Genomic DNA, 21493 nt, shown 5'->3' with positions numbered 1-21493 from the left:
TCAGACTAATAACTCTGTTGGCTGTATTGTGGATTATCAGCTGTTGCAAATTAGGAGTAAAAGCATGATGCAAAGCTTCTGGAAATCAAAGTAAAAACTTCCATTGATATTACTGTGCTTGCATTATCCCCTTACGTGGATTTCCATAACAAAAATATCAAGGACACTGAAGCACAATAGGTAATTTATTTATTTTGACAAATTTGCTCTGTTTGCTGTCATTTATGATACTACCTATTTCACTCTGTGGCATTGTACTTGATAAATATATATTGCTATTTATGTGGCAGTAAATCTAAGAACCTCAGCCGTCGATCTGAGCCCAGGGTAGATGCTGTACAAACACAAACCAAAAGGACAATCCCTGACCTTAGTGCTCAGTATTTTGTCAGTGTGAGGCTTATGAACAGTCTGTAGACAGTAAATTTTTCTCTTCAGTTTTGTGAGTTTATGTATAGTCCTTCAGATAAGTATTTCCACATTTGTAATTCAAACTGAAAAAAATCCTTCCTAAATTAATTAATGGTTTTCTTCATTCAGAATCATGGGGCCAGTCTACTTATGAAAATGTAAAGCAAAATTCTATTTCTGCTATTTGATATCTGCACTTTAGCAGAGTATATATATCTTTTAAATAGACCAAAGTGATTCTTTCTCATAGAGGATTTTCTTTTATAAAAATAAATGATTTTTTTTTTCTTTTAAGGTGTGGGGAAAAGTGCTATGAAGATCATCAGTGAGAAAGGGATCATAATCTATTTTTGTCTTTTCAAGACTATGAAAAAAAAAAAGTACTTTTTTTTCTTGGGAAGCATTTTTCCCAAACTATTTTCTAAGAAATGTGTGTATCTTCAGATTGGTGGAAGGTGAACTATTAAATATATATATATATATTACACTATGTGTTTTATCCCTCAACTAGAGCTACAAAGAGCAAAGCATATGGAACAAAAAAAAAGGGGAGAGAGAAATTTGTTCCCTATTTTCACATGGTTTCATGTGTAGACTTATAATGATGATGTGATGTTTTACACTAATGAATAATTTCCATGCTCTAGGGAACCTGAACAGCTGATTTAGGCAAGTCAAGGTAAGATCAGTCTAGATTGGTAAAAGAAGGAACATGGGGAAAGAAATGTGTCATTTCAGAGTGAGAAAGGTGGCAGAAATTAATAGGGCACTGGGTTCACTGCATGGAATTCAAAACTGGGACTGAAGGGCCCCAGGCTCTCCCTGTTGCTTGGCTTTCAGTGAAACCAGCAGAAATGTGGTAAATGTTACATATCGCATATACAAGCTGTAACATTGCCCTCAAAGAAAATGCTAAATGGATGGATTGTCTCTGTCACCCACAAAATAAATTTTCTGGGCAGAGAGAAATCTGGCTCCCTTGGAGGCCACACTGAATTTAGTGCCGAAATATATTAATCCAGTGCAAAGTGCTGATAACTCTATTCCTCCTTCCTCAGTTGGTTTGATGAAAATTAACTTTCAACATTCACATCTGATCAAATCACAAGGTAGAATTATGTGCAAGCATGAAAAAGATGACACCTTATTCAGTAAATACACACTTGGTAGTAACTTTCAAATTATGTTAGCAGAGTTCACACAGTATTAGTCAAATCCCTGTCATTAAGAAATGGTATTTCATAAGAAAGCTGATAATAGGATACAAAGATCCTAATATGATTAGATGATGACTTGTTAATGGGAATCCTTTTTTGTCATAACCAGTGATTTTCAGTTTACTCTGACAAAGATGATCTCTCTGATGGGAGATGGTAATATAATAAAAATCTGGGAATAATGTTAAAAAAATGAAATTGGAGATTCAACAGCACAGTCAATAATTTTGTAGATCCAGGATGATTAAATTTTAAAGACATTGTTGAGGAAAAAAAGGCAATTCTAAGGCAGAGCCAATACCAATGTGCACGGCCTGTCTGCCAAAGGCCCACTCCTACACCTTGATCCTATGGATATATGATGATTGTCTTTCAAAGCACTGCTAAAAATCAAACCAGGGCTTTATATGGGAAGCCTTCCATCTCCCAGAGCAGGAACTGTGACTGGTGGTCTGACCACACAAATGGCAAAGTTTTCAGAGACTTAACTGGGGCGGGGGGGGGAGTTTTATATTTATGAGAAAAATAGTCAATTCTTAAGATTTTTTTCTGGGGACTGCAAGACCATTTTTCACCAAGTTCAATTATTTGACCTGAACAATATATCAGCAAACCCCTCTCACCCCTCTCATCAACATTTTCACTGTAGCTTTGTAAGGATAGCTCGAAATATCCAGATCTTGCTTATCTTTGTTTGGGGTGTACTAAATCAAGTAACTATCAAAAGTCCAGGTTTTGCTAGTGATTTTCATGTTTAGTCGTGCCCTGGTAGCATAACAATGTTTTAAGAGCGAAATAAAGGTATCTTCAAATGGCCATAGGAATGCCTACCGGTCTTTCTCATGTCGCATTGCAGCACCAACTAGAGCTCAAACTATGGGTTAAAAAAGGACGTTTTCTTTATGGACTGCACACATAAATAACCTTAGTACATCAGTCTTCATGGATGGAAGCTAGCTGCACTAAGGATAATCTGTTCATTAATTGGTTTTAATATAGGAAAAGGAAAGTCATTTAAATAATTTGGGCTCCTGAGTGAAGATCTATATGATTTTTAAAAGAAAAACACTGTAGTCACTGAATGTCAAAGCTGTGATTAAAAAGCAAAAAGCTGACATGGATACCAGTGTAATTGGGTATGTTTCAGTAGGAACCCACTGCCACCATCAGCTTTTTACGATTTTTGTATTGCTAATGTGATATGAAATGTACCACTAGGAATACTGTTGCATATCAGATTCTCTTATTTCATGAATTATTACTATATTACCCTCTAAATATCCCAATGAGTATAACAGCATCAAAATATGATGTAAAAACAAAACCCCATGCAAATAGCAATTATTGAACTGTACAACATTTTTTTTTCTTTCTTTTTCCTTATTTTTATTCTGAATAAATAAACAGTGTGCAACTGTAAGGGTCATTCAACCACCCCAGAGATGCCATTGCTTCTGAATTGGAACAGGGTAGCTAATTAGTGCCAGGAATGTGATGTGACAGGTTTTAAGAGCGGGTAAACCAGAAAATGACTTTTGATATTCAAATCTGCTCTCATCTTGTTTCCATATTCTGCTACTGGCACTAACTAAGGAAGATGTGAAATGTGTCTCATCATGCGCTTGGAAGGGCTGAGAACTCTCACATCTCCTTCCTTCCCAGTGTTCCATCTACGAGCCAGTCAGAGCAAACAGAACTTTGCCCAAGAAAGATGAAAAAAATAATAGGGAAGGTCACATTCCTGTGTGTTTTCGGGAAATTGTGGAAGAAGCCATCACCTCTGCAGGAGGGAGAAGGTTCATCAGTCTGTGCTTCTGCCCTTAGCCTGACTGAGCCTGTGGCCTCATAAAAACTTCCTATTCTATTTCATGGGAAACTCTGGAATTTAAAACAAATTCCTGTTCTGAGCAAATATATCAAAGAGGGTTTTCAGATTTTATTAATGTGAAATGTAATTAAAATAAAAATTATTGAAAATCTGTTTTAAATTTATCTCATTATTTACAGTCAGTGTCTCCCATAATTTTCCTCATGTTGTGTTAATAATTCGCTTTCAATATTTTGAAATAAGTTCTTTTCAAAAGGAAAGAATGAAATATTCTCCTTCAAAAGATCTAAAATATTCTGTTGTTTCTTATCAGAAAAGATTTTTCAAGGGAAATTAGAGTGAGGTATTGTTGAAATAAGCAATTTCACCACTGGTGAACCAGCATTTTCCAATGGAGAAATACTTTATCGTAAGATTTATGACTGTATCATTCATTCAGAATAATTTTAATAAAAACAGGAAGGTTAAGATTTATATGATTTGTCTGAAGGTGAGAAGTTCTATTTAAAACTGTGTCAAAGTTCATTTGGGAGATACGGACTCATCTTTACAGATAGCCCAGAATATAAATAATGTCCTGGCAAACAGTATTAATAGTGTCTTTCACAGAGATATCATTAATAATTATAGTTTATATGGCTACAACTCCAAAAAAAAGGTTCTCATGGTGCAGTAAAACAAAGAACTAAGCTCAACTAGTTTATGATTTGATTAAAATGGTGAGCTATAATTGCAACCTGGCAATCAGCAAATGCTCTAATTGTAGTACTGCCAGTTTTATTTTACATGTAACTTTCAGAGAAGGGGAATTTATAATCTTTTTCTTGGATTTCAGTGCACTGAAAGTTTATTCTTTGGAAATACATTAATAGCACAGAAATGGAATTGGGATTATGAAGTATCTGATGCTTTTTTCTCACATTTATGATGTGCCTTAAGCAATAGCACCAGTTGTAAAATAAAAAAGGGCTAAAAAGAACGTAGTTGTCATGAGAGTTTGTGTGTCCAGATTGCAAGCCAGAAAACTGTCACTGATAGTCGAGGTATAATTGACCACAGTGTATGATAAGCACATTATTGATTGATTAATGTGACCTAGTTGTATTTGAAATGTGAAAGGGGAAAATTGAGTTGTCATTTTACATCTTGTTCTTTTTTGAGTAACAGATAAATATTGTAATTAATGATTTTTCACTAAGGTTATCTAAAAAATTTAGGGAATATTAAACATCACATTATTCACAGTCGTCATAGGTGAATGTATTATTGATGAATATTGATAAATCTTTTCTTATCTGAAACAGGCCTCAAAAGAAGTTCATATACTTTAATAAGGCTTTTTAATAAGATATTTCTTTTGCTTACATTTTTCATCATTTAACTGAGTGAACTGACTAAATTCACTGAATTCCGTTTATAGTTAAGTAAGGTTTTATTTGTATTTAGTCCATGGCAAACTGGTATGTTGATTTAGACGGTTTAAGTTTGCTTCTGTTGTCTAGAAAAGGATGGAGAACTGACCCATGGAATGCCTTGCTACCATTTCCTATTATTTATGCAAAAGAACCTTGAATTTTCTCAGGTAGTTGAAAGAATATGCTTTAGAAAATGAATTTCCAAAAAACCATTGTCGTTCTTGAAGTAAACCTCAAAGAATCTTCCAAGCTATTACAGATAAAACAAAGCCAAAAAGCTTATGTTGCAAGATACTGAAATGTTATCATTCACCATTTGTCTGAGTATACCTGTGAAGGGGGCTGCCTGTCACTAGGAGACTTTCTGCCAGAAAATGCGATCTCATTTAAGTCTCTAGCATTTTGTAAGAAATGGAAAAATCTTATCATTAAAATGTTTCACTGAATCGTTTCAAACTTTGTATTTGATTTTGGCAAATTTTCAATTACATCATGCCTTTCAGATCAGGTATTATTTGTACTTTGTAGTAATATAATTAAGGAAGTTGATGGTGATATCTTCCGATGTCCTATGAAGTCCCTGAGTGTCTGAAGTTATTTCAGTATTTTGACTTCTTGATATCAATTCAGCTACATAAATGTAGGATTCTCATGCTACTTCAAGTGCCCCAGATGTGGACATGGGGCTGCAGTTGTGATACGTGAACCCTGGGATGTACACAACCTCCAGGATCAACAGCCAAAAGCCAGCAGGGATCGCCCAGGGCTGCTTAGATAGCATTGAGCACCTGCATTCAGGTGAAGTGCTGACCCCTGAAATGTCTATATTAGAGTGGACTGAATCACTCTTTACGCTCATTTGAGTGTATTGACTAAAACTGCAGATATGGTGGAAGGTTTGCCATCTAGTTCATGTACAGATGTGTATATGTAGGCATCCAAATCCTTGTGTTTCAATCTGGGGCTGAATCTCACCCTTTGTTACATGAGCAAACATTTTTCAGAGTTATATGAATCAGTGGAAGAGTATTGTGATTTGTCTGTGGTCATTTAAAAAATGTATTTTAATTTTTAGCATAAGCCTTTTTCAAAAACGCTGCATAGGATGCCTTTCCTGAAGATAGAAATACCCCAGAAAAATGCTTTGTAGAGCACAAATGACTGGGAAAAAAACCACCAAAAATGCTGCCAATCAGATCTGCCTACTCTCTTAGGTGCTGAGTTAGGGTGGAAAGCAAAACCTCTATGTGATGCGTATCTGTTTTACGTGGAAAGTGGTTCCAATAACAGAGCAGAATGTTACTGGGAGCAAATGTCTTCCTGAAAGCCAAGAAAAGACAGTGCAAATTATGAGATCAGAAGCTCTCCCAGTTTTGCCTTTAATTTAGTCCAGGAAAAGCTATTGCGATTTCAAGCCACCACATTTATGCTGAAGCTAACCAGCAGAGCAGGTAATAACAAGACCAACTTTCACCACTGGGCCTCATCTCCCCCAGCACTAGCTTTGGATAGAGGTGGACTTCTTCAGAATTGACAGTGGTTCAGAGAAGGAGGGAAATTAAACAAAACACATTTTAACTTTTCTTAGATTATCCATTTTCCAAAGAAAAAAACCCAGGTTTTGACTTGCTAACTTGTTCTCTAAAGTCCAAGCTGTCTTTCTCAAATCCTTCCTGAGTTTTCACATGCTAGGTCACCCTCTGTCCTCAAGTCCAATATTATACAATTTACTTAGTCTTGAGTTTTGTGTCTGGGAGAAGATTCTTAATATATTTGATCTCAGATTAAATGAGGCGGGACTGAGCAAAACTTCAGACTTTCTCAACCAGTTAGTGCAGCAAACATGGCATGCAGGGGCCAGACAGTAGGCAGGAATCAATGGTCAATTTGTTGATTGCCATTCTTATCCTCTGCTGTGCCAGGAGATAAGTAGGAAAGGCATCACTATGGTCCAGGAGTTAATGTTGTTTGGTAGGATAAGGCAAGCCCCTTTCCTTAATCAGAGTGATGCCTAAAATACAGCCTATGGGGTACAATGAAGACTGTGATGCTCACAGATACCGCTGTGCTGGAGTAGTGTTGCCACCCAGAGGGAACAGCACAAAGGCCAGGTCTGTTATTCTTGACCCTGAATCATCTGAACATCACCCCTCAGACATCTCCAACAAAGTCAGAGGAACTGCCCCAGGATATTCTCCAAAATACCTGACCACATTATTACTTCTCTGTTTTTCTCCCAGTAGTGGAATGTTTGCATGCAAGCACGAATGTGCAGGGGTGGTCGGCAAATGGAGCACAGGATCCCTTGGGTGGGAGGGGGCACCAGCAGAACAGCTCGTGCAGCCTCCTCCTGCTCCGGCTGGTTAAATGACTGGTGGGAACAAGCAGATGCTGACTCTGCCTCTGAACCCGTCGTCAGGAGTCCACCTACCATAAAGCTTCTTGATCTTCCAAAAAGCTGGAAAACAAAATAATATCTTTCTAAATTAAGGGCAACCATTTTTTTGACACAGTTGTGCACTCTGGGTAATGTTTTCAGCAAATGTTTAATTACAAAAGGATGGTGCCTAAATTGTCATAATTAATCTGAACCTGTGCTAGAGTTCACAGCAGCCAAGACTTTTTACACTGGTGAATAACTCTCATTGAAATACTCTGCTTAAATAGCAGGAAAAGCTGCTATTAGGAATCTCTGTAATAGCTTTTATGAAAGCTCTGGCTAATTTAGAGCCCAATTAAACCCAGAAATCCAATTATTTCTGAATAACATAATTGCGAGAAAGTAACTAGCATTGTAAGTATGCACTAGCTATTATGGAAGATGCTTTAATAAAAGAAAATCAGTTCTGAGTCACTGAAAAGATGTGTTCTCAGTTATCATGAGGATGGTCTGCAAATTTCAAAATTCTTCTATTTTCGCTGCTCTGCATGAGGGGCAAGTAAACCCTCTTCTTGGTGCCCTGTAACTGTTATTTATGTGCGTTTCATGAGCCCAACTGGAGACCAGATAAAAGATGCTAGAGCAGAGCCATTTATATAGGTACTTGAATGATTTCTGTCGAATGACACCCCTACCAGGTAGTAAAACCAAAACGTCTGCAATCTCTCACTTTCCACCACAAAAACCCACAAAACTCATCCTCCTCCCTCAAAAAAAAAAACCCCAAAACCAAAAAAAACAAACCAAACAGCCCACAAAACCTAAGCCAACAAACAAAAACCCCACCACCATAATGACAAAACGCAAATGAAAAATGAAAACTAAAACAAGATTGCTGTGACTTTAGCGTTGAAAACTGTGATAGAAAACTGACGTGATAATTTTGGATGTAAACAAGCACTTTGATAATACGGGCCTGAACAGACAGGAATAGGGAACCACATTCAGCTGGTAGCTACCAAGACTGATGTTCAGTAATTATTAGTTAACTGTGGGTGTAATTGTGAGATTGGTTACCTGCATGCACAAAAACCATAGAGAAAATAACACAGACCCAACTCCTACAACAGACTGACAATTTTGCTGCTGGTTGGAAAAAGAATCGCTTCCAGGCTGCCCATGGTTTTGCTGCTGTCCTGGTGGACACTGGTGGAACACCCCACCAAACCACTGCCCACGGAGCTCTGTGGCTGCAGTCAGTGAACCCACGGGAACACGGACCTCATAGCTTGTTTGCCTGAGCTCTGCAGTGCCTGAGTGAGAGCAGCACCATAGCAGCCTGCTACTGGAAAGCTGTCCTCAAAATCACTGATAGTAAGGCAGAGTGGAGAATTTCTGCTCATCTTTCTTAATGTTGCAGGAGATGCAAGCTAGTTTTGTGCATCAGGGTCTTTGTACATTATAGGTATAGCTGAGTGAGGAAGGACTGCGATGGTGGTATAAAATACTTCATAAAACCAGGGACAGACCCTGGCTTCAACACCTTTGCAGAAAGAAGTGGAGCTAGAAACTTCATCTAACCCCATTATTTGCAGTAGCTGTACATTTTCTTACACTGAAAGGCGCAGCTCAACTTTCAATTCCTTTTTAGGGTAAACTTCCCTCTTGTATCAACTAGAGTTTTGCCTGAGTGAAGATTTCCCATGTTAAAATTTAGTTTAACGGTTTAATCTCAATCTGTGTCCTGAAAGATGAGTAAAGTGCTGATCCCAGGGAAGGTGGGAGGAGGAGAAAGAATGGCTTACTGAAGGGGTAAGGGTTTTCAATTTGGTACATATGTTAATCATCTCATCTGCTCACCCATACGCAAACAAAAGTTTTCATGAAATAGTTGGCTTCCATTACAGAAACACTTGCTAAACAAACAGATCCCTTCAAATGGGTAGAGGGCAGGTGCTATAAGGTTATCAGCTCAACACATCTCTACTGTCTATAAAGCTTTGTGAACAATATCTCCCAATTTTAAGAAGGCCAAGGTCACTCAAGAAAAAATAATTTGTTTTTTTAAGGATGTCTGAATTATGAGCACTCAACAAACTATCTGTACAAAGCTGACAGAAGAAATTTATTATTTCAATTCTGGAAACTTGATGAAAGAAATGAAATAAAGTCTAATTCAAAAGTTTAAATTAAGAAAAGAAAGTGCTAATCTTACAGTAGCACATAAACTCCCTTCTATTTGGCATACTTAGAGCCAGTAACTTGGTTTAATATGTGTTGTGAAATAAATGCCCTGAAAGGAATCAGATATATAAAATATAAGACACTAGTTTTACATTTTGATTTTAGAAGATTAGCAGACCTTTAAGATTTACAAGAACAACTTACTTTGTACTGTTAGAAACAGAGCTCATGATCCCAGTTTGACACCATTTCAGTGACAGAAAAATATTTATTTGCCAATGATGCTTTTAGTGTGAAAGAATCTTTGAAAACTGCATCTGCAGATATCAAGGCTAGATGAAGGATTTCTCCAAGGGTGATCAAATCAATGATCAGGAAAAGGTTGCATAAATAGAGCGCATTAGCATTGTCTCCTTGGTAAAACAAACTAAAGAAATCGTCTGACAGAAATGGAATGATTTTACTAGTGCGAAGCATAATGCTTTGTGTGGTTGGAGGAACTCAGCCAGAATCCAGTGGCAGTGATTACAGGTCTTTATAACCAAGTATGTTGTTGAATATTTTTTTTAGCTGGTGTTGGCATCATGTCAAATTTACATGTTTGAGGTATAATTAGCCAGTCTGAATACAAAAAAAATTGACTATAATTTAAAAATATGAATTAACATAAAATGACAAGCATTAAAAGTTAATATCAACTCAATGTTCATTCTCTTGCATTCAAATGAGTCTTATTAAGATATTAAGTCCATCTAAATATCAGTATAATTTTCAACTAATACACAATGAGTTCCATAATCTGCCTTTCTCCCTAACCCTACATTAGCTCTATTGTTTCTCTACATTTTGTTACTCCAATAAACCATTTTAGAATTACATTATTTCATTTATCATGTAAAGCACATAACTTGAGTTTAGAAATACAATTTTTTTGCAAGCTAGACCTTTGGTGACCATGTGCTGTGTTAATTCTAAGTACACTGTTACAACTCATGGCCCTTCTTTGAAATGCATAGGAAGAAACAATATCTGAATTCAAACAAGCAAATCAAGCCAATTGGCTTAGAATTATGATGCTTGGTTTTCTAATGCATATTCAGAGTGGTAGAAAAGAAAGTATGAAATTTAATTGTACCATAAAACTGTCAGGAGAAAATATATACTGAATATCAAGCAGGATTACATTTCTTCAGTAGTGATAATCTGTGGAAAACTTTATTTAAAGAACTGCTACATTTTTTAACACTATATTTTTGGACAGAGAGCAGTTCTAAGAATTCCTTCACTGAAAAAGAAGTGACAAAATATGATGCATTTTCTTCATTCTCTGGAGTTTGACACAGAATGTTTCTGTACACACTCTGTTACTAATGTCTGTTTAGTACAAAACAGCAGAAAGGGTAGGGAAGCTCATGCAGTGTTCTCTGGTTTTACAACAGTAGCACAAAACCAATAGCAGTTTGAAAGCTACAAAAACACAGAAGTATCAGCTGATATCTGTAAGGGCCCTTTGGGGAATTTGTATTATTTATGTGCCAGGGAGCATAATAATAAAATTTACCCTATACCCCATTACATGTAGAAACATACCTTACCATAATTTCTATTACACCGCTGACAGTTCGTTTTATGCACACACATGAACTCAGCCATTGAAACTATTTTTCATCTTGATACTTCTTTAAGAAAGTAAAATTAATGGCTGATACATAATATAATTCTTGTGTACACACCATGGCATGTGTACACATAAGTATCCAAGACACCTCTGAGAAATTAGTTTGCATTTTTTATTAAAATGTTTTCACATCTGTAAAATCTGCATAGATCTGACTCAAATATACTGGAGATGAAGGAAACAGTCCTGAGCCTACTCAGACAGGCTTTGAACCCAAGTCCTGCCTGTTACTACTGATTTCACCCAGCTGAAGAAATAAATTAATCCATTAGAGAATCAGTAAGTTAAATTTACTGATCATGCTTCCAGTCACATACGTTTAAGTGCATAGCTAGTTACTGTAATCAGCTATGATGACAACTAATGATCCATAACCATTAATGGGAAATAATATTAATGGTATTGTATCTTGTCACTGCACCAGCACTGTTGAAAGGAAAGAAGATACTCTACTCCTCACTATTTCCCTGCACATTTTCTTTTTCTAAATGAGACCCTCTTGTGGAATCAGCATTTCTAGGTTACTTGCATTTTTTTTTTTTCTTAAGAGACAGATATCACTCCTGTACCATTTTTGTAGATGGTGATATTGAGAAAAGGTTCTTTACTGCCAGTGCTTTAATCTCAGAAGCACAGGATTCAGTTGGAGTATCTGTCCATATTTATCTCAGTTGTCATTATGTGATACGTGCCCCCTCTTCCTGATACAGAGATGGGGCTATGGAGTTCTGTTTGTTATGTTCATATCTATAATACTTTCAGGGCTGGCTGAAAACAGGATATGCAGGGGTGCATGAAAACTGCCTCCATGCTTTGGTCACAAAGAAAAAAAATCTGATTGAAAGTCTTTGATTCACGTGCTGCTGACATGGTGCAGTTTTCCTCAAGTGTAAAAAAAAAATCCCTCATGAAAAGTTTGGTGCCTGAATTTGGAGAAAGAGACTGGAGGAACTCTGGTGTCTGTCTCCTATCTCCCAGTGGAGAAGTTTTCCCCACCACCTGCCCATGACCTTGTGAATGATCCCTGTGAGCTGTGGGAGGATGTAGAGAATACACATGGAGAAACAAAACCTGCTGGCAAAAACAATAAATTAATCAGTGATTATATGGAACTCTCTGACAGAGACCAGTATCTTCATAACATGTGACTTACTAGTTTGCCTAATATTCTCCTTGCAATTATTTGTATAATATTACTGAAATTCACTTGCAAGCTCTACCTAATCAAGCACCTTGGGTCTGTAAACCCCTGTGGGATGTATTCAAGGGTTAAACTGTCAGTGTGGTCTCTACTTTTCAGCATGCCAGAACAGCAAGCAGTCTCCCTGTCAAATCAATGAGAAATAATACCTAATACTAGGACACACAGGTGCTTCTACCCTCAGGCCACTGGTTAAAATCCAGCACAGCATCCAGCCCTCTTCTGCTCCGAAGGCTGTTACTGAGTGACAGGTGCCTGGTGGCCTGGGTTTAATGAGCAAGTTGTCTCAGCTGTATTTAGTAGAAAGGTGCTCATGTGGCTGCTAACTGATCCCCTTCTCACAACAGAAATACAGGGTACCTAAATGCCTCTGGACAGTAAATTGCCACTTCAGCCCCAAAGCAAGCCCTTCCATAGCATGCTTTCTTTGAGTCACAGGCCTAGTTGTCCAGATCTTATGCATTTTCTGAAGGGCAATAGGATTCTTAGCTGGGCATTTAATGGGGGCGATGTATATATTTTGAAAGAAAATATTTGTGTTTTTCCAACACGTACTAAGGAAGTAGTATCTTATTACCTTTACTCAATTCACCTTTTTTATTCCTGATATCTTTTTGCTGATAAATGGTCTTAGGGTTTTTAAGAGGACCTATGGTCATGTGTTTGTTCACTAAAACCACTTGCTCCTTCAAGGAGGTGAGAATATGAGGGAAACAGAAGGCACCATCAGAGAGATGAGGAGAGGTGAGAGCTGGGGCAACACCAAAGTGAAATAATCAAGTCATGGTGAATTGTGTTTTAACCATATATCTTGTTTCCTATGATGCACATGACTTGAAGGCTTTATCTTAAAATACATAGACCATTAGTGAAAGTGTCCCTCATCTGACAGGTGGAGGATGAAGCAGGGAGATCGGGGAAAGGGGTATATGTATTAAAAAGGCTGCCATTATATTATGTCATGTAGAACATACACAGCACTTGCGCTAAAGGGAGAGTTTGAGAATCTGCTTAGCACCTCCCCAGATAAATCCACTCTTGCACACCATTTCCAGACAGTCCTCCACTCCCCACATCTATGAGAGAGGACACACAGAAATACTGGTTTTTCATCCCATAGTTGGAGCTGGATGCCTTTTTTCAGAACTAATCCACCCGTGAGTTTCAGCAGACTCTGTGCAGTGTGATACATTAGTGAACCAACACTCTTGTTTGCTGGGGAAAGATTTCCCTTTAGCTTCTTTAAGAGCAAGCGACGGATCATTCCCAGCACAATAGAGATATAGAAACTGCCTTCTTTATTAAAAATGTGGTAGCGTGCTTGATTACATTTACATTCATAGTTAATTCCTGGCACTGCTGAACATATGAGAAGATAATTATGACAATGGTGCCAGTTATTTTTAAATGGCTGTATGAATATACATTTTTTAAATGACAACGTTAAGTGCATGTCTTTATCAAATGAAAAATGTATGTCTGCTATTCATTCATTAGCAAAAATTTGCAGCCACAGTACGATATTTGGCTTTGACTGAAAGAAGGTTCATCACACCTCCAAAGCAAAAATATAGAATGAAGTGGAAATATTCTCTGAGTTTTTGCTGGCTGTGTGCTAAAGCTGTGAGTAACGCAGCTGGGAGTGCTGAGGACTCTGAAGATTCCTAGTGCCTACAACCCAGATGTTGTTCATGCCTCTGCTACTCTCATTAGCAGAAGGTAAACGTGTTTGTATGAGAAAAGGGCAAACAGACCACTCCATGTGCACTGAATTTTTAAAAATATCTAATTGAAAATATACACTGAGATCCATTTCAAAGCATACTAGCAGAGCATCAAAAATTATGTTCTGAGACTCTCTAGTTAAGCTTCTTACTTCTTAATCCGCTGTCAAAAAGATTGCTGACCAATCTTTTGGCACAATGCAAGAGCTAGAAGGTTGAGTGATAAGATTTCTGACCTCTCTGACACACATCAGGACACTTAGAGGGAAAAGGCTTCTGTGTACTTAGGTTAGCAAGGAAACTTCATTGTCCAGCAAGAAAAAATAAAGAAACCTGTGTATGTAAATGTTTCAAAAGAGTGTAATTGAACTTTCTGTGACTCTCAGTCTGGCAGGAAAATTAGCAAAAGATGAACAGTGAGTATGTAGGGTGGGGAAGCACCATGCTGGAAGACATGATGGAAAGGACCTCCAGCAGTGTGGTCTCTATTTGCAAGTTTCCTGCTCTGGACCTCTTGAGCACCATAGCTTAAGAAATGTTCTTCAAAAACCTCTTTATTCATGTACACTGAACTGACACGGGGTGGAGAAAGTTATGAAACAGTTGCCCTAACACACTGACTGCCAGCACACAATGTACCAGCACCATTGTCCAAGAACACAGGCCCTTCAGGCTTTCAGTTATTTGTTGGTTTTGAGTGATTCTATGAAAAATTCTAATGTTGGGGGAATCCGAGGGGCAAATTTCAATTAAATATTTTAATATGTGATTCCCAACCCCCCCTACAGTCCTATTACGTGCTTGGTGCTGCAGCAAGACCCTAACATTGAAAATGTGGGTTTGATTAGTGAGAGTGAACTTCTACATACTGCCACTATGGTGTTTTATTGGTGTAGGACCGCTTTGATCACCAGAAGGGTATGTGCAAAGCCCATTGAAGTCAGGGAGTATTAACAGCCACACTGAAGGCAAAAATGACATCCCTTAAAATGGGAGCTAGTAACACACTTCTGAAGCTGTCTTTCTGTGTTTTGCTGAAAGCTGGAACTTCTTCAGGCTAGTTGACAGTACAGAGAGAACACATCTTTTTCAAAAAGTTCTTCAGAATTCGCTTCTATATAGTGTAATAATAACAATAATAACCTTCCGGTGTATTCTGGCTTACAAATCACTTGCAGTTTTGCTAGTGACATTCAATGGCAATTTGATCAGCCTTACAGTGAAAGAAACCTTTACAATAGCAGCAAAGGGAAATGAGGAGAATCAACCATTCTGGTCCCTAAAGACTTTAAATCCTCCGAACATTTGCTTTGTCCTTGTTCTCTTTCGGGGGTGGAATTCATCCTTATTCCTGGACTTGCAGCAGAGCTCAGCTGCCTGGGTGATTGCACAAGGGATTTGGAGATCAATCAGGATCCAAACCCAAGCCTCAGTATCTCAGTTCCTCTCTGCAGTAAGTGATTCTTTTATATGAAAAGGCAGAAAGCTATACCATTGAAATAAATGACAAAACGCCTGCCGTCTTCAGAGAGGCTGACTTTCAGTCTAAAAAGAACTGGTGTGTTTAACGCTGCTGAAACGAAAAGTTTCAGTAGGAATCCCCTAGTAAACTGCATTTTGACTGGTCCTGGACAGCATCTTGAGTAAAAACTAATTTCATGATTCAGGTGACAAAAAAAAAATGAGAATACCCCCGCACCCAAGAGTGCTATAAACTTGTTTATCCTACAGAAATAAATTCACTTTTGATATGTGGCTTGCAGAACTAGGATTTTTAAACCGGGGATAAAATCATGATGGCTGGCAGGTCATGGACCTATGGGTAAGTCACTCAACTCATGTTCTTGGTTGTGTTCCTGAACATAGGAAGGGGAGCAGGAGCATTGTCTCTCTCTACCCAGTGTTAATGCTCGGCTCTGGGGAGGAGAAGGACTATGGCATAGGATGGTGGGAACCAGGTCCCTCATGATGAGCAGGTCTTGTGGCCAAGCACCTGGACAAGCAGGGCATGAGATTCTGAAGGGTGATTAGGAGGAAAGACAAGAAAAACAGTGAATAAGTGTAAGCTAGGGCACGTAGATGGTAGCAGGGCAATGATATGCTTGTCAGGGTTTGCAGAAGCAGGGGCTGGAAGTAGATGGGGCCCAAGACCCTGATGTAGGTAGTACAGGACAACGAACACATAGACACCAAACTCACCAGTTAAATGTGTGCTTCAGTAAATACAAGGGCTGCTGGGTGAAGAAGGAAGCAATCTTGCTGTTAAAGCAAGTACAAGTCCGGGCTTATACTGGTGTATTGTGCGCTGACCATGGCCAGCAGAGAAGCACGACACAGCTGCTCACTCACCCCCTCTCCCAGCAGAGCAGAGGTGGAATAGCAAGTGCAAAACCAAGAAAACTCATAGGTAAAGGCAAAGACAGTTAGGTAAAAAAAAGAGGCAAAGCCCAGTGATGCAAAAGCAATCACTACTCACCACCACCAGCACACTACTCACACCCACACACACCTCCCACCAGCCTCTGAGCATCATCTGCCTTGGAAGCCAAAGCCCCTCCACCTCCTCCTTCCTCTAACCCAGTTTTATTGCTGAGCAAAATGTTATACAGCATGGAGTATCCCTTTGGCCAGTTTGGATCAGCTGTCCCAGATGTTTCCCCTCCCAACTCCTTGCCCACCCCCAGCCAACTCACTGCGGGGTGATGAGAGGGCAGAGTGGGAAAGAGAGATTCTGTGCAAGCACTGCTCAGCAATAGCCACAACATTAGTGTGTTCTGGACACTTTTTAAGCCACAAATCTGAAATTTTGCACCATACAGGCTCCTATGAAGAAATTTAATTTCATTCAGGGCAGAACTATCACAGTACGACACAATGTTCAACCGTATTACACTGGCAGTGAGCAATGCCTTACTGAAGCCTTATTAATTCAGAATAAATAGCAAAATGTATTTTGTTTCTTTCTGGAATAAATAGAGGAGACACTTTTGTACCCCAGAGCCCAGTGCTGCCTTCAAATGTGGCACAGACATTGAGCCAGGGGATCTCAGGTGAGGCCTCTGTATGTCAGTGGGATTTCATGGACTAAATCTGCGCATAGCTACTCTGACACTTTCAGCTCACATGATACTTACTGCATGTACATGAACCATCTGTGTATTGCACGTCATTAATCTGGCAGGTCCTGGGGCTGCCAGATTTCTGGCTAGTTAGATGAAGCTACTGCGTAGGTGTTCCATCAGTTGCCACATTTCTGAAAGTCCAGCAAATGCAAAAATCTCTTTCCTCTCTCAAATTCTTCCCAGCTAAAATTTCCAGAAAATAACGACCATCTACAGCTGGCTGTCTGATATAAGGTAGCCATGCTTTCAAGAGCATTTTCAGCTTTACAGTTTACTGTTTCAGGGAACTGGGTGTATAAGAGAAGACAACATGTATGCATCGAAACAGTGGTTACTCCAGTGTTTTTTAGTTGATATGTCAAATTTTCTCAACAGAATATTTTGTAGAAGACTTGTGTGAATGTGAGTTCATGCATAATGGAGGCTTGAGAAAACAATACAATACAACATAAAAACAGTAGAAATCACTCATCACAATGATAATACTAAGAAGATGAGACTTTTTAGTCATTATATATTCAAAACTAGAACAAATGGCCATTACGCTGTGAAAAGCCTTGCAATTGTCTCTCCTGTGCTGCTTTGCAGGTGCACTATGCCCATCTTTGTGAGCTTAGGTAGCTAGTGAAACCTCTCCTGGGGTTTACCACCCAGACACACAAGTGCACAACAGCTCTGCAACACATTTTCTTAACTTGTTGATCAATATGAAAGATCTTCTTCCTTGAACTTTAATTTGAAGAAGGATGAGAGCACACAACTGTACAATAAATCCCTACTGTTCGCTTCACCAGCATAAGCACAGGACAGCTGGGACTTTCCTTCTCTCAGGCACTGCTTTTCCTGCCCGAATGGCCTTGTGCCTGTCTAAGTAACTGGGAACAGCAGGAAAGTCCTGCCAAGGAATGCTATGGAGATGTTGTGTGCTTCCAGTTCCCATGGGCTGCGGCAGGTACTGTCCCTGCTCAGTGCCAGGGAAGGTGAGGCACAGAAAGAGTTTGCCAATGGTTGCAAGGCTGTGGTAGGAATGGATGTACCCTGCCATACCCATTGTAAAAAAATGTCGCTGCATAGAAAAAATGACAAATTAGAATCAGCTGGTAAAACACTGCATGACCCTGATATAAAACTAACAGTGATATTTAGGGGACACATTGCAGAGTGGAGAGCTGGAACAGGTATTCGATCCTGCATGTATTGATCTACAGGACAATGTTCTTGTTTTCTCCTGCTAAAGAGACTTAGAACAGACAAATATTTGTTTCCTTTTTTATTTTGTTCTCCTTCTAACAGAAACAACGCACTAAACCCTTGAAAACTGACTAACTGCTTCTGGTAACAATGCCACTGTCAGAGGCAAGTTTTTTTCCAGACGACCCTGGGTCCATGCGGTGCAGAGATTAATAGTGGATCAAGGCAAGAAAGAATATACAGCTTTCCTAAAAGAGATGTAGTTCATTTGCGAGTCTGGTCATGCTAGACATCCTGTGATGCAGGTATGATCCTTGCCATCAGCTTCTACACCTCATCTACACTCACAGGTTGATTGTTCCATAAAACCCCTTTCTCTTGGCTGCCAGAAGTCAGAGGGTTTTTGTAAAAAATCAAGGTATGGTCCTGCAATTGAAGTTTGGGTCGTGAGACACAGGCAGAAGGGAGGGTTAACAGGTTGTACAGAAGTATCATAAACCTCTTCTAATTTTTACAATGATTTTATTAGCATTTTTGTAATGTTGTAACACTATTAATGGGGTGGCAGAGAAAGGAAGAAATGGTAGGTTAAAAGGACCCAAAAGTTTGGAAAGGCCGGTTAGTAAAACTTTTCCAAACAGAGTTTAACATGGTTGGGAGCAGGTTGAGGGCCAGCAGGTAACAGCATTTTTCCTTGTGGATGAAAGTCAATAAATGCTGCTCATGCAGAAAAACAGTGCTTTACTAGCTGTGCTGTACCTTTGTTTGTTTGCATGTATTTTTCATACTGCTCATGAATGTCCCATTTTAAAATACTTTTCAAAAGGATTAAAGCTCATGGCCATGGATTACTACTGTTTCATACCCAGAGAGAGGGAGTTATTGGTTCAGAAAAACAGGGCTTTTGATTTCACTGAATGTGTGTGTTTATTAATATTTATACACTCCTCTGGAGGTGCATGGTGCTGTGCAGACTACTGAGATGACAAGGTCCCTGCCCTAGGATGCTTACATGACAGACAACACAATAAATTATGACATCGGCTAAGAAGGGTCACAGAGGGGGTGAAAGAGGACAGGAAACAGCAGAAAGCAAAAGAAAAGGAACTTGTTTCATGAAAGGGCTGTTATTTACAAGGCATGGCCATCAGGTAATCTGATTCCCTTTGGCTTTTATTTTGGATTTGTTTTTCACTTTGTTTTATTATGTTTAATAATCAGGCATGTGTGAGATAGTGCATAACACTAGAGCTGAGATTAATGATGAAAGGCCAAGAGAAAGCTGTGGCTCTCAAGGAGGGATTTGAGGAAGAAAAGCATTTGCTTTTTCACTCATTAGGAACAGGCAGGCTCAGGCACAGAAGAGTTTCACACTTGCGTTAAACTTTAAATTAACCACATGTGTAAGTCTTTGTGGGAATAGGGGACTAATTGGATAGATTAGAATACAATTAACTGTGAAGTCTGGCTAACACTGACAATGTTTAAAGAGTGGAAAAGCTGATAAAATCCTGCCTAGTTAAAAAAATATCTATAAAGACATTTGGGGAGGGAAGGGACCCTTTGCTTTTACAGGATGAATGCCAGCAACAGAAGTACAGATGAACCTGGTGCTCTGTATTGTTGCTATAACCTTACTCACTGATTTTTCTTCCAAGATCCATTTCAATTATCTCCTCTCTACTAACCCCATTGCTGACTCCCAGAAACCTTCATCATCCTCAGACTTCAAAACCAGGAAGATGCTGTGCTGCCTCAGAGCTGACAGGGCAGGGTCAATTAACAAACACCTTCTCCAAAATTTAGCACCATTTCAGCTCAGTGTCTCCTGAAAAGTCCTAAATGCTTTTAAATACTTTGGGAAATGACTGTTATACAGTTATCCAGACCTTACAGCTTTGTGTGCATGTTTTCCAAGCATTCCGCCATCTAAAGAAACATAACTAAAAAGTCATGCCAGAAGTTTCTAAGAGATACCAGATAGTTTATTCATATGCAAAATACTTTAAAAAGTAGCCTATTTCCAAAGTACATGTCTTCCACCTGTCAAAGTTATAAAAACATCTCTTCTTTGTGTTTTTGGAGTTACCTAAAATTTTATTAATCTTTAAAAGAATGGTTGGCTTTCCTAAGATTATAATCAGAGAAGGCAATTTATAAATCAATGTTTTATACCTGGTATCTGTGGAAACCTGAACTTGGTGTTGTTAAGTCTTACACCAGGCATGTAAAACTTATTTTCACTGGGGGCCACATCAGCCTCGTGGTTGTATAAGCTGTACAAATGTAACTACTCCTACATTTATACAGCCTTAAGATCACATTCGGGATTTTGAAGGCAACCACTAGACTGATGTAGCCCTCATTGAAATTGAGTTTGACACCCTTGTCTTATACCACTTGCAAAACAGATGAAAAGTACCTAACCATTTTATCTTTTGGAGGAACAGCACAGAAGAGTTGAATGATGTGTTTGAATCTGTTTGACCTTCAGTGGTTAACTGCCCTTTGCAGTGCACTGTGTAAAGACCTCTGACTGAAAGAGGAAAAGAGTATGTTGAAATGTCTTTAACGGGACTGCTCAGAATAAGAAATTTATTAATTTAGTGGTGATAAAGCTTCAGATGTTTGGTGTTGAAAGAAAATAGTGTGTAAGTTGCTTTGAGCACTGTACATTCATGACAATTTTGTCTCTATTTCCAAGATAATACAAATAGTGCATTTAAATGCCTGACCAATACAACTCTTGTTCTTCTTACAGACAACTAATTATGCCTGATCTTTCTTCCTAAACATGCATTCAGCAGCATATATGACTATATGGACAGTCACATACACAGGTGTGCCTATAGACACAGTCAAAGACCATCATCTTCCATTCTTACATCCCAAGTCAAGGTCATCACTACCATGAGTCTGGAGAGGACTATGTTCACCTGCATAGAATATAAATCATATTGAAAACAATAGTTAGCACATGATTTAATAAAGAAGAAAAACTACATCACTTGAATGAAAGAGTCAAAATCACTTCTGTTATCTCCTCAGTTTTCACATACTTGCCTTATCACTTGAGAAACGACCAATCCAAACAGGCATTTGAAAACCAGTCACTCCAGTGTTACAGTGATTTTAAGAAAAA

This window comes from Nesoenas mayeri, assembly GCF_963082525.1.
Source record: "Nesoenas mayeri genome assembly, chromosome: 1".
Classification (NCBI taxonomy): domain Eukaryota; kingdom Metazoa; phylum Chordata; class Aves; order Columbiformes; family Columbidae; genus Nesoenas; species Nesoenas mayeri.
Note: the sequence above shows the minus strand (reverse complement) of the source record.